The sequence below is a fragment of the Nerophis ophidion genome, linkage group LG01 (assembly GCF_033978795.1).
Source record: "Nerophis ophidion isolate RoL-2023_Sa linkage group LG01, RoL_Noph_v1.0, whole genome shotgun sequence".
In the NCBI taxonomy this organism is placed as follows: Eukaryota; Metazoa; Chordata; class Actinopteri; order Syngnathiformes; family Syngnathidae; genus Nerophis; species Nerophis ophidion.
The window spans coordinates 74,455,293-74,469,940 of record NC_084611.1 but is presented as its reverse complement, the minus strand read 5'-3'; the positions used below and the strand labels follow the sequence as shown (position 1 = coordinate 74,469,940).

The window sequence follows — 14,648 nt, the reverse complement described above, 5'->3', positions numbered from 1 at the left end:
AGGAAAACAGAAAGTGAATGAAAAAATTTACATATGCATACAAATTTGTTTTCTTTTATATATGTATTTGTTTTACGAATTAAGTAAAGTTCATGACAACCTTTTTCCAAAACACAATATAAAATGTGAGATACAACAGGATAATGCATACATTTATCATTTGTTTTCAAAACGGTTCCAAAAAAGTGGAACCCCAAAAATTTACAGTGGAACCCCATTTTTATGGCTTGATGGGGTCCCTGGGACCCCATTTTGAGAATTATCAGCGCCTGATGGAGTATTAGTGCATGCAAAATAGCAGCAGGCGGCCCGGTTCTAATACTAATCAAATATCATCCCGGGGCCCTGAGATAATTCATTTGCGGGCCGGATCTGTCCCGCGGGCCTTGACATTGACACATAGGTTATAGAGGGTCTTTGAACGCACCACAGTTGCGTGCCATGAGATGCAAAAGTGAAACTTGTACATAACTTTCTCCGATGCCGCCACAAATAGATTTATTATATTTTTTCCTTTCTTCTCTCACCTCATCCTTGCTCCAAAATGTAGGTACTGCGTGTGAAAGCTTAAAGGGGAACTTTGTAGGCTTTTTTTCCAATATTTTTTCCCTACTTTAAAAAAAATAACAATGAATACAAATGACTTAGGCAATTCAAAACAAGATGTTATTTTATTTCACTTTGAAATAACACTGCATAGACTGCATCTTACTCTTAGCAAATTTCTAATTTGAATAAAGTTGTTATTTTTCGACCAGATATAATTTGTACTTTTTATGGAATCATTTTCAGAGAACTAAATGAAGAGCTTCCTCTGGGAAGCAATACTTCAGTCTGAATAAAATACTTCTGTTAATAAAAATGTAACATTGCACATTGTATGCAAATAACTAATTATCTCCAACATTGAGATTAATGTCAAATTTAAAAGTTCTGTCTTGAAAAAAATAATTGTTTAAAAAAATAATTATTATACATTGTATGCAAATAAATATTCAAGTGAAACGTTAACACTATGATTTCAGTAAGTCAAGTGGATAAACGCAGGCTTTTTCTTTCATTCTGCTGCCGCAAAACCAAAGTACCGACAACACTTTCATTTTATTCTTGTTTTTATTTTATTTGACCGTTTGACGTTTTTATGACTTATATTTTAAACTGACAGAAAATGGTTGCCAAGCCCTGTGAACTTCTCAGTATAGTCATGTTTGATTGCAGCTGATTTTAAAGATAATTTGTTTGTCAAATGAATAATTTTGACATTGTGTGGACTAGAGAATATTTTAACTTGTTCACCCAGTTACTGCTTTTTTAAAACAACCATACTATTCAGGATGTATTTTGGATATTCCCTCTGCTCATTCAAATTTTAATCATAACCCCCCCCCCCCCCCCCCCCCCAAAATAATAAATACAAAGTGTACTGCAGGGGTGTTAATTTTTTTTTACTTAATATTTTGAATAATTTTAAAAGTTATAATAGAGATCTTCCTGAGAACCAGCGTCCTCTGCACTGATTTTGTTTGTTTATTTCTTTTGTTACATTTCTAAAAAAAAAAAAAAAAAAAAAGCCCGGTGATGCAAATCACAAATGTCTACTGCAGTGGACGCTGGTTCTCATGAGGTTCTTAATATTACTCAAATTTGCTTTATCATAAATAACCTGTAATGCAATTTGAGTAACAGAGGAAAACACTCACAGTTCACACCCATCACAATTTACAACAGTATTATCACATCAAAATAAATTCACCCTAATTCAGAATCCCACAGTGGAACCCCTATCTTTGCAATAGTGTGACACATGGGCAGGAGTGGAATTCTTTCAAAATAAGATACCTGAAAAGACAAAAAAAATGTATGTAATTTCAAACAAATTGTAACCTGGTATGAACCTGTGGGACCGCCGACCAGGGGTTGGGGACCATGCACTGACAAATAACACAAAGCTCAGATATAAAGGTTTTTGTTCGTAGCCAAGCAGATATTTATTTTAGCATCTTTAGAGGGGAACATTATCACAATTCCAGAAGGGTTAAAACCAATAAAAATCAGTTCCCAGTGGCTTATTTTATTTTTCAAAGTTTTTTTCAAAATTTTACCCATCCCGGAATATCCCGGAAAAAGGCTTTAAAGATCCTGATTTTCGCTATCTGTGAAGCCACCGTCCATTTTCCAGAGACGTCATCCAGTGATGCCAATACAAACAAATGGCGGATGGCACAGCAAGATATAGTGACATTAGCTCGGATTCAGACTCGGATTTCAGCGGTTTAAGAGATTCAACAGATTACGCATGTATTGAAACGGATGGTTGGAGTGTGGAGGCAGTTAGCGGAAACGAAATATAAGAAGAAACTGAAGCTATTGAGTGAATAGCTATTGACGCTATTCGGCCATGTCTTCCTTAGCATCGCCGGTAAAATGTGCAGACCAAACGATCAGGACTTTCGTATCTTGTGACACTGGATCAACTTAAATCCGTCGTTTGGTAGGTGTTTGTTTGGCATTAAATGTGGGTGGAGGGAAACGCTGGATGGAAATATAGCTAAAAATGTACATACATCTAGCCTAAATAGCATGTTAGCATCGATTAGCTGGCAGTCATGCCGCGACCAAATGTGTCTGATTAGCACATAAGTCAATAACAACAAAACTCACCTTTGTGATTTCGTTGACTTTATCGTTGGAAATGCTTTTAGTGTCGCAGGGTATCCATACATCTCTGTGCCATGTCTGTCGTAGCATCGCCGGTAAAATGTGCAGACGAGGGACTTTCGGATCTTTTGACACTGGTGCAACTTGAATCCGTCGATTGGTAAGTGTTTGTTTGGCATTAAATGTGGGTGGAGGGAAAGGCTGGATGCAAATATAGCTACAAATGAGGCATAACGATGCAATATGTATATACAGCTAGCCTAAATAGCATGTTAGCATCGATTAGCATGCCGTGCTAATTGATGCACACTCCACGTAAGTCAACTTGAATCCGTCCCCGATCGTGCCGTTACACCCTCCGACGAGGCATGATGTCTCCAAGGTACGGAAAACAGTCGAAAAAACGGAAAATAACAGAGCTGATTTGACTCGATTTTTGTAATGTGTTTAAGAAAATGGCCGATTGACTACCTGTGACGTCATCGCCCCGAGAGCGATAAATAGAAAGGCGTTTAATTTGCCAAAATTCACCCATTTAGAGTTCGGAAATCGGTTAAAAAAACATTTGGTCCCCTTTAACACATTTTGAACACAACCGGTACCGTGTCAATTCAAATGTGAAACGTGTGCTGGCATTAGTGTGGTTAAAGTGGAATGCAGCCTCTTTTTTTTTTTTTTTTTTGGGAGGGGAAAGTTTGCAAGGTCATCTCAATTTGCCAGGGGTGAGCCCGGGTTAATCCATCACTCATTAGCTCTCACAGATAAGACACATGGTGGGGGGCAGGGGGACGCACGGTCTCCCCACCCTCATCCTGCCTTTTTTCTACACGGCCTTCTCTCTGCTTTGCTCGCTCGGTAGTGAAGACAAATAAAGTCATAGGGAGAGGAATAAAGCTGCGTTGTGGCTTCTTCTTCCCCACGCTTTCCCTCCTTGTTAACCCTTTCCCCCGGTCTGCCTGTGTACCCCCACCTCGGGACAAAGGAGCCAATTAATTAGGTGTTCGGTGTCCAGCCGGGAGAAAATAGAACGCATTGAGCGAGGTGAGCTCAGGGCTTGAGAGGAAGGGAGGCGGTGATAAAAACGTTAGAAAAGGGCTCTTGACTCAGCGTGCTACCAGCGAGAGCTATTACTGGGTTTTGTTGCTAATATATGTGTGTATAACACCCCCCCCCCCCTCCCCCCCGCTTTCTCATGGGGTTCCCACATGAGTCCCCTCGCTGCTTCTAATAACAAAGGGTCCACACTGCAGGATGACAAAGCAAACAAAAGGGCCTAATAACAGGGGGTCGATAAGGAAATTATAAGGAAATTGAATCATTAAGGGTAATATTTGTGTTATGAGATGATGGCGAAGATTCATTTCCCAAAAAAAAAATAAGTGGGGGCGGATGTGATGTTTTTTTTACACCCTGGAAAAACTTTGACTCGTGCGCAGAGGTGGGTAGTAACGCGCTACATTTACTCCGTTACATCTACTTGAGTAACTTTTGGGATAAATTGTACTTCTAAGAGTAGTTTTTATGCAACATACTTTTACTTTTACTTGAGTATATTTATAGAGAAGAGACGCTACTTTTACTCCGTTCCATTTATCTACAATCAGCTCGCTACTCGCTACTTTTTTTTATCGATCTGTTAATGCACGCTTTGTTTGTTTTGATTTTGTCAGACACGCATTCAAAGTAGGAACTACGCATGCCTGCGTTTCAACCAATCAAATGCAGTCACTGGTGACGTTTGACCAATCAAACAAAACCAGGCGGACACGTGACCGTCACACGTAGAACCCGACATGTTGAAAAACTTATTGGGGTGTTACCATTTAGTGGTCAATTGTACGGAATATGTACTGAACTTTGCAATTTACTAATAAAAGTTTCAATCAATCAATCAAAAGTGTAAAGGAAAAAAGACACTTTTTATTTCAACCGTAGTTCTCGTCAAAAGCCTAAAGACTGATCGCACAGTTGCTGTCTTCACAATAAAAGTGCCGCTCCATCGCGCCTGCGCTAACAAAATAAGAGTTTCTGAAAGCCAGCGCAAACAAGTTACCAAACTACGGAGTTTGCTGCCAATGCATTTCTTGTAAAGTGAATAAAAACGAATATGGAAGCTGGACAAATAAGATGCCAAAAACCAACGACTTTCATGTGGTATTAGACAGAAAGGAGGAACTTTTTTTCTCCGTTTAAATAAGAAAATCTCATTTCAGTAGGCCTTTAACGATGCGGCTAATGGATGTCACCAATGTAGTCTTCAAAGCTCTCTAAAACAACTTTTCAACCCTCCATCAACATTTTATATACACATGTGAAAAGCAGAGGTTTTTATTATCTATTTTTATTTAATTTATAAAAAGGGGCAAATTATATATTGATGATGTCCATTTGTAGGACAACAAAAAAATGGGGGTTATAGCAAGCAGAAAAATTTGCATTAGTTAGTGTATTTTTCGGACTATAAGTCGCTCCGGCGTATAAGTCGCACCTGCCGAAAATGCATAATAAAGAAGGAAAAAAAAAAACATAAATATATGTCGCACTGGAGTATAAGTCGCATTTTTGGGGGAAATTTATTTGATAAAATCCAACACCAAGAATAGACATTTGAAAGTCAATTTAAAATAAATAAAGAATAATAAACAACAGGCTGAATAAGTGTACGTTATACGGCGCATAAATAACCAACTGAGAAGGTGCCTGGTATGTTAACGTAACATATTATGGTAAGAGTCATTCAAATAACTATAACATATAGAACATGCTATACGTTTACCAAACAATCTGTCACTCCTAATTGTTAAATCCCATTAAATCTTATACGTCTAGGCTCTTACGTGAATGAGCTAAATAAAATTGATATTTTACGGTAATGTGTTAATAATTTCACACATAAGTCGCTCCTGAGTATAAGACGCACCCCTAGCCAAACTATGAAAAAAACTGCGATTTATAGTCCAAAAAATACGGTAATTAACTTTTAAAAATGTTTTATTTTTCACTTGTTTTTATTTTCAAATAAGTATAAAATGTTAGTGTGCAGCACACTGCAACAGGGGTTAATGAATGTGCCTCACAATACGAAGGTCCTGTGTAGTCCTGGGTTCAATCCCGGGCTCAGGATCTTTCTGTGTGGAGTTTGCATGTTCACCCTGTGAATGCGTGGGTTCCCTCTGGGTACTCCGGCTTCCGCCCACCTCCAAAGACATGCACCTGGGGATAGGTGGATTGGCAACACTAAATTGACCCTAGTGCAGTGGTTATTAACCTTGTTGGAGGTGCCGAACCCCACCAGTTGCATACGCGCATTCACCGAACCCTTCTTTAGTGAAAAATAAAATGTTTAGTTTTTTTCAAATTCAAGACAAAGTTATGTTTTTTTTTACTGGTGCACACAGTGAACCGTGCATGAACCTTGTTCAAAGAACAAAACCAACACAGTGCATGAACTCGCAACAAATTACACACCTGCAAATCAGTGTGACTTCTGCTGTTGCCGTATCTATTATACGCCGATAGGGAGAAGTTTTTTTTTACACGATGAGTCGGGTGTGTCTTGACCTCTGAGGCAGAGGCTCCGAACCCCTGAGGCCGACTCACCGAACCCAGGTTAAGAACCACTGCCCTAGTGTGTGAATGTTGTTTGTCTATTGTGTTGGCCCTGCGATGAGGTGGCGACTTGTCCAGGGTGTATACTGCCTTCCGCCCAAATGCAGCTGAGATAGGCTCCAGTACCACCCACGACCTCAAAAGGGACAAGCGGTAGAAAATGGATGGATGGATAAAACTATACTATACTATAATGGATCATTTATACGACATATTTGATTATCTGCATGGACAACAGGCATTCACCCAGGTCACAAGCTTCCTCAGGGCATTGAACCCATCACATCTGTAATGTTCAGACCTTTAATGTTTTATTCCCTACATTTAAAACACTTCCTTGTGGTCTACATAACATGTAATGGTGGTTCTTTGGTCAAAACGTTGCATGGATCAGTGGTTCTCAAACTTTTTTCGGTGATGTACCCCCTGTGAATATTTTTTTTAATTCAAGTACCCCCTAATCAGAGCAAAGCATTTTTTGTTGGAAAAAAAGAGATAAAGAAGTCAAATACAGCACTATGTCATCAGTTTCTGATTTATTAAATTGTATAACAGTGCAAAATATTGCTCATTTGTAGTGGTCTTTCTTGAACTATTTGGAAAAAAAGATATAAAATCAACTTAAAACTTTTTGAAAAATAAACAAGTGATTCAATTATAAATAAAGATTTCTACACATAGAAGTAATCATCAACTTAAAGTGCCCTCTTTGGGGATTGTAATAGAGATCCATCTGGATTCATCAACTTCACTCTAAACGTTTCTTCACAAAAAAAGAAATCTTTAACATCCATATTTATGGAACACGTCCAGAAAAAAAGTCTAGCTGTGAACATTGAATATTGCATTGTTGCTATTCTTTTCGCAGTTTATGAACTTACATGTTTGTATTGTTGAAGTATTATTCAATAAATATATTTATAAAGGATTGTTGAATATTTTTAGAATATTTTTGAAAAATCTCACGTACCCCTTTGCATACCTTCAAGTACCCCCAGGGGTACGCGTACCCCCATTTTAGAACCACTGGCATAGATGATGTTTTACAGACCGTCTTCAAGCCGCTTTCTGACCGTCTCTTCAGAATGCGCCGTTTTGTGGGTGCTTTAATTTATGAGCCTAAGTCCTCTTCCAGGCCAAACCTCCTTCGACTGCATCTCCACCCTGTTAGCCTTGTTGTAGATTTTAGTGCTCCAACATTAAGTCGACTGACAGATATAAGCTAGAACTATTTGATAATTTTATTCGAAATGGCAACATTGCAGGATTTTAGCACGCATGTGCACATACGAGCCAGTCTGCCCCACAACAAGAGGATCGAGAAAAACATGCAAAAGTACCTTCTCCATATATGGAGGTGTCTTCTGACCTAACTGAGGCGAAACTTGTCACTTAAGTCTCAAACTCCAAATGGCTCGTTTGGAGCATGTTTGGAAAAAGGCAAGATTTTTGTTTTTATAAATATCTTTGCCATGTCTACATTGTTAGACTTAAAATTTTTGGGACTTACAGGGATCACAAATACAAAAAAACAGGTACAAACAGGCAAGAAAAGTTTGTTTTGCGAAATAAATAACCAGAACTCAGAACCTAATCAAATCAGTGCCCTCAGAACATGGAACACAATGAACAGTCAATCAGTTTGATAACAGTTGTTTTCTGGAAAACACTTATGTCTTTAAGTTGAAGTGAAGTGATTTATTTTTAGCAACACTTAGTTGTCACAATAATTCATTCAGCTGATGATGCAATAAGGTGAATGATGCGAACACGTTTGTTACTGGCTAATTGCTAATATGTGAGCTCCCTACTTAAAATGGTAAGTGTTAAATGGATTATACTTGTATAGCGCTTTTCTACCTTCAAGGTACTCAAAGAGGAATCGAACCAGGAACCCTCAGGTTGCTGGCACGGCAAAATTGATAAATATAAACTGAATCACGATGAGGTGGCGACTTGTCCAGGGTGTACCCCCTCTACCGCCCAAATGTAGCTGAGATAGGCTCCAACATCCCCCGCGGTAGGAAATGGATGGATGAATGGATGAATCGCCCAAGTGCAGCTTTGATAGACTAAAAGGGACAAGCAGTATAAAATTGATGTATGGATGGATGGAATATTTTCATACATGGGTGTCACAATTAACTTTTTCACTTCCAATACAGTACAGATATTGGAGTATTGAGTATTGGCCGATACCGATATTAATCAATAAACCAGATCAGGGGATGTTGTTGTGGTTTGTGAATCCCTTTGAGGCACTTCTGATTAATGGCTATGCATCTTGCTTATACTGTAGATTAATCAATTGTTCAATCAATCAAAGTTTATTCATATAGTCTTTCATCACAAGTGTCTCAAAAAGCTGCACAAGCCACAAGGACAATCAGGGCGATTTATCTGGCGGCCCCCGAGGTTAGTTCGAAACTTGGTTAGTTCAAACATTTTTTGCAACAAATTCCTAAAAACACTCGAGTGCTCCTGTAGTACAGAGGAACTAGGACCACTGATAACATATTGGCAGATCATCATTGACATTTGAACCTTGCTACCAAACATAGAACTCTGTGGGTCAAACTTGTGATTTACATACCCGAGGCGTTCCTCAAGGCGCCGCTTTAAGCCCTTTTCTTTTTGTCAGTTACAATTTTTTTCCATAATGTGATTTATGTAACTAACGTGTTTCTGTAGCTTGTTTACTTCACGTGTGGTCAGTCGTCATTTGTTCATCTTCTTCAGTTGTACTAGTGGTGTTCCTCAAGGTTCCATTTTCGGTTTCATCATTTGGACTTTTCAACTGCCAGGTTAGAAAACTAGTCATTTTTGCAAGAGGTCCTTATAAACAGCAGAGCACTCTTGTAAGTCTGATGAAATTATCACACAATTATCTCACCATATGAAATGTAACTTACTTCACAGAGTATTATTTATTTATTTATGTATTTATTTATTCATTTTTGACCCCAAGGGGAATAAGCGGTAGAAAATGGATGGATGGATGGATTGATTATTGACTTCAATTGTGATTACCGAATTTTTCAGACTATAAGTTGCAGTCTTTTTCATAGTTTGGCCGGGGGTGCGACTTATACTCAGGACTTATGTGTGAAATTATTAAGACATTACCGTAAAATATCAAATAATATTATTTAGCTCATTCACGTAAGAGACTAGACGTATAAGATTTCATCGGATTTAGGAGTGACAGATTGTTTGGTAAACGTATAGCATGTTCTATATGTTATAGTTATTTGAATGACTCTTACCATAATATGTTACGTTAACATACACTGTAAAAAAAAAAAATCAAATTTTTATGGTTAATTTACTCTAAATTTCTACTGTAATTTTTAAAAATGTTTTAAAATAGGTTATAACACTGTACGGAAGAGTAGAGCTGCTTGGCATTCTGGATATTTGTTATTTTGTGTTTATTTTGTGTTACGGTGAAGATGTTCACCCGAATCGTGTTTGTCATTCTTTTTTGATGTGGGTTCACAATATGGCGCATATTTGTAACAGTCTTAAATGTGTTTGTACTGCCACCGTCAGTGTGATCTGTATTGCTGTTGATCAAGTATGTCTTTCAGCAAGTATAGTATATCAAACGAAGCCTTGCACAGTATGCGTTACAGTTGACTCGCTGCTTGTCTGGTAAATGAGCTAAAGCGACGAAAGGTTGTCGAGAACGACAAGGGCAGTGCCGTCACGGCACTCCCTAAAAATACTTGTCCGATCGATATCAGGTCAACCCTTCGCGATGGTCACAGTAAATCTCTCGTGAAGCTTGACAAGAAGAAGGTGAATCCACTTTTCACGTAGTTTCTACATACAGTGGCCCCCCGGTAAATTGAGTTTGAGACCAATGATCTTAATAATTTAGAAAAAATCTGTAAATTAATGGTATTTTTCTGTGGAACTGCCAGCATTATCACTTCATTAAAGTTGGTTGATCGTAATAAATTGGAAAAACTCTGTAGAAAAAAGGTATTTTTCTGCAGAACTGTTTGCATCGTCACTTTATTAAAGGTGGTTGATCTTAACAATTTAGTAAAAATCTGTAAAAAATTACGATATTTTTCTCCAAAACGTTTAATGAAAATTTCTGGAAATGTAATGTTTTTGATCATTATTTGGTTTACAGTGTTTTACTTTAATTTTATGTGTTTTGTTTAGCAGCCGTAGCGGCCAATAGATTACCGTTTTTTGCAGAAATTTTTTTTACAGTGTACCAGGCACCTTTTTTATTTATGCGTCACGTACCGTATTTTTCGGACTATAAGTCGCTCCGGAGTATAAGTCGCACCGGCCGAAAATGCACAATAAAGAAGGAAAAAAACATATATACGTCGCACTGGAGTATAAGTCGCATTTTTTGGGGAAATTTATTTGATAAAATCCAACACCAAGAATAGACATTTAAAAGGCAATTTAAAATAAATAAAGAATAGTGAACAACAGGCTGAATAAGTGTACGTTATATGACGCATAAATAACCAACTGAGAAAGTGCCTGGTATGTTAACGTAACATATTATGGTAAGAGTCATTCAAATAACTATAACATATAGAACATGCTATACGTTTACCAAACAATCTGTCACTCCTAAACGATAAATCCGATGAAATCTTCTTCCTCGGTGTAGCCTCTGGTATGCGCCCCGCTAGCATCCTTTCTTTCTGCTGCTCAATTGCTGTTCTCTGCAGCATATTTCACTACTCCCAGCTTGTAATCTGCAGTATTCTATTCTATATGATTTCCTTTTCGGTGCCATGTCAGTTCAGTCCTTGTCAGTTTTTATAAGTTACCGCCAATGTTGATGTGATCAATTTTAATAGCTCCAGCAGTAGCGTATAGCATATAGCAGTTAGCATATCATTGATTGATTGATTGATACTTTTATTAGTAGATTGCACAGTACAGTACATATTCCGTACAATTGACCACTAAATGGTAACACCCGAATAAGTTTTTCAACTTGTTTAAGTCGGGGTCCACGTTAATCAATTCATGACCCACAATACACTTCTTTCATGACCCATCCCCGCCGAATTCTTATTGGTTGGCGTGTGAGTGACGATTGCTTACGTGTGTGACGATTGCGGACATTTTCTTCGTCGCTCACGCGAATAAGATTAATAATATTATTTGATATTTTACGGTAATGTGTTAATAATTTCACACATAAGTCGCTCCGGAGTATATGTCGCACCCATGGCCAAACAATGAAAAAAACTGCGACTTATAGTCCGAAAAATACGGTACACTTATTCAGCCTGTTGTTCACTATTCTTTTTTTATTTTTAAATTGCCTTTTAAATGTCTATTCTTGGTGTTAGGTTTTATCAAATAAATTTTCCCCAAAAATGCGACTTATACTCCACTGCGACTTATATATGTTTTTTCTTTCTTTATTATGCATTTTCGGCTGGTGCGACTTATACTCCGGAGCGGCTTATACTACAAAAAATACTGCACTTATGGAGTATAATGTGAATAATTGAGAACAGGAAGTGAACAAAAGCTTTAGCAACTGTTATGTAAAAGAAAAGGGGTAGGATTACATTTTATTTAAATTTAACATTTTTTTTTATAAATTTAAATTTCCTTTTCGAACATGTTGAAAAGAGAAACTGGAAATTGTGATGTATCGGGTTATATCCTTGCATGTTCGAAATAAACTCAAAGTCAATTCAACACAAAATAAATAGCCAAATGTCTATTGTAGAGGACGCCGGTTCTCTAGAATGTACACGATAAGACAAATACTGTAGTGTAAGGAGAAGTCCGGCCCCCCGGTCTTTACCTTTCTGGAAATATCCGCGAAACAACTTAGTTGAATACCCCTGCTGTAGATTATGTAACAAAAATGTTTAAATACATTATTTTAACTAGTTGTTATGATTTATGAAAAGATGGTAAAGATGTGACAAATTTCCCAGTATTGGCACAACAAACAAACAAAAACTGTGTTTTCATGAAAACCGCAGAGTTTACTCTTCTGTTTTTAGGACGTTTGTTTACTCTGGCAAAGACCAGGCGTCCTTCCACTAATTGCATTTCGCCGATGACTAAATCACAATGAGGTTTTGAGTTTCTGAATCAAAGGGGGTTTCAATTTTCTTTCTCCAACTGTATGCTTCCTGCCCGAGTCGCCAAGTGTCACAATGGGTTACGGAAGACGGGCCGTTTTTAACTACCCCAAAGGGCTACTGTTCCAATATTGTGCGCGGAGCAGTGGTTTCAAGTGTATACAATTACAGTCTTGCTTGCAAGTGTTTACGTGGTACCAGGCAATAGGGACTGCTCAGAGAAACATACCAAATATTGTTCAGGAGCCAAGATATCTCGACTTCATCAGCGTCAGAAACAATCTGTACGGACAAAACCATGTGCACAATGCGTACTCTCGGCTGTAGCTGATGCTAGTATGCTGGGGAGCTCCTGTCAGATCTGTTGTTTAAGGCAATGGACTCATCAGCACAATTTAGAGTCGCCTCGTATTCGTACTTGGGAGTCGTACAAATGGATTAAGGAAGAGAACAATGTGAAGGGGACAAGGGGTAATGGAAAAGAAGAGCGATAAATGTGTCACAGATTGAAGTGAGCTATGAGGTTTCGGATTTATGGTCCTCAGCGGCTTCCTCCTACCTATCTCTCTCGATCGGAGACTATGCTTGACTTGGTGGCAAAGATTCAAAAATGTACAACACTCCAACGGACACACCCTGATATTTGTACTTGGCCCTGACAGTCCGTGAAATGAGCTTGTTGGAGGTGATTAGTGATTTCAGGTTCAGATTTGTCTTGGCTTCGGACAAAGTTAGTCCTGCGAATTGCGATACTTGACAAGCCAACTTTGTCAACTGACCAAAAACTGTTTTTATCTCGAAAATATTTCTAAAGTGAGAAATTTGTTGTCACAATCGGATCTCGAAATGATCGCATTGACTATTGCGATTCTCTTTTCACTCTCTTCAATAAGTCAACGCTTAAGAGACTTCGTGTTGCGATCTGTGACTCGGATCTTCACATGTTGTTCATTTTTCCATCTTTGTTTCATTCTCTTTCGGAACCACTTACTTCCTGTTTAGTCTGTCACCATGGTACTCATCAGTCCACCTGCTACTCCCGGTCCACACACACCTGTTTGTCTAATCACCCTCCTATTTAAGCCAGCCTCTTTGTTAAATTCTTTCTGGGTTCATACTGTGAAGACTGGTCGGCACAGTGCTGCCGGGAATGTCCCTTCGTGGATGCGTAGAAATGAATACAGCAAGAGGTAAGATATAATACATTTATTCTAAATAACAAAAAGGAGCTCTGAACAGAAACACTGGAGCTTAAGAAAAGGCAAACCAAAAATGCTAGTATGAGAACTAGGAAGTAAAAGTAAACAACTAAGCTGGCACGAAAGCACACAAAAAACAGAAAAACAATTCCTTAGCATGTGAGCTGGAATAAACAAATGGCTAGCGTAAAAGCTAGCGAGAATATACATACGAATCGCGTGAAAGTAAACGATCAAAACCAGACGTACAGTTGCGTGAGAGCAAACTATCAAAAATCCAGACGTACAGTTGCGTGAGAGCAAACTATGAACCCAGACTGAACAAAGAAAATAGGAAGGCTTATATAGGGAGTAATGAAGGAGAACCAGGTGTGTGTAGAAAACGAGGAGCAGGTGAAATCAATGTGTAACCAAGGTGACTGACTAAAAAGGAAGTAAGCTGGTCAGACGGAGAATGAGACAATGGAACAATAAACAATATGTGAAGATCCGAGTAACGGATCGCAACACTTCGGACAGTACAAAATGCGGCTGCCACCCAGAACAGCCCATATCACCCCCATTTTATCCACTCTACATTGGCTTCCAGTTAAATTCCGCATTGAGTTTAAGATTTTAGTCCCGAGGGTGGGACCCCTCAGTACATCACACACTTACTATGCCCCTACTTTTCAGGGATCAGCCTCCGGTCTTCAGGCCAGGATCTTGTAACGATCCCAAAAACGTGTTTTAAAACCCGTGGAGACATGGCATTCCAGCCTATAACTCCCAGACTACGGAACAATTTGCACCACTCCCTTCGTTATCTTGACTGTTAACAATTTTAAGAAACATTTGAAAACTTCTCTCTTAAGTGAAGCTTTTAGTTAATGCACCTTTTAACGATACATTATATTATACATTTAAATGGGCATATTTGTTCAATAAAATGTGAAATTACCGCCTCTGACATTTTAAGTTTGAAATGAACTGTATCAGTTGAGAAATAAGGTACCGTAGTTCTAACAATTCTTCATTTCAGTGGGAATTTTTTTTGCACATTTTTCCACCAAATGTGGAATCAAGTAAAAAAATCGAAACAATTTTGGAA

General features: G+C 38.3%; 1 protein-coding gene across 1 annotated transcript in view; it reads left to right on the top strand.

Moving 5' to 3' along the window:
* The window catches only part of ntn1a (netrin 1a), a 192,630-nt gene that overhangs the window by 46,852 nt on the left and 131,130 nt on the right, over nucleotides 1-14,648 (top strand). The gene's annotated exons all lie outside the window — the stretch shown is intronic.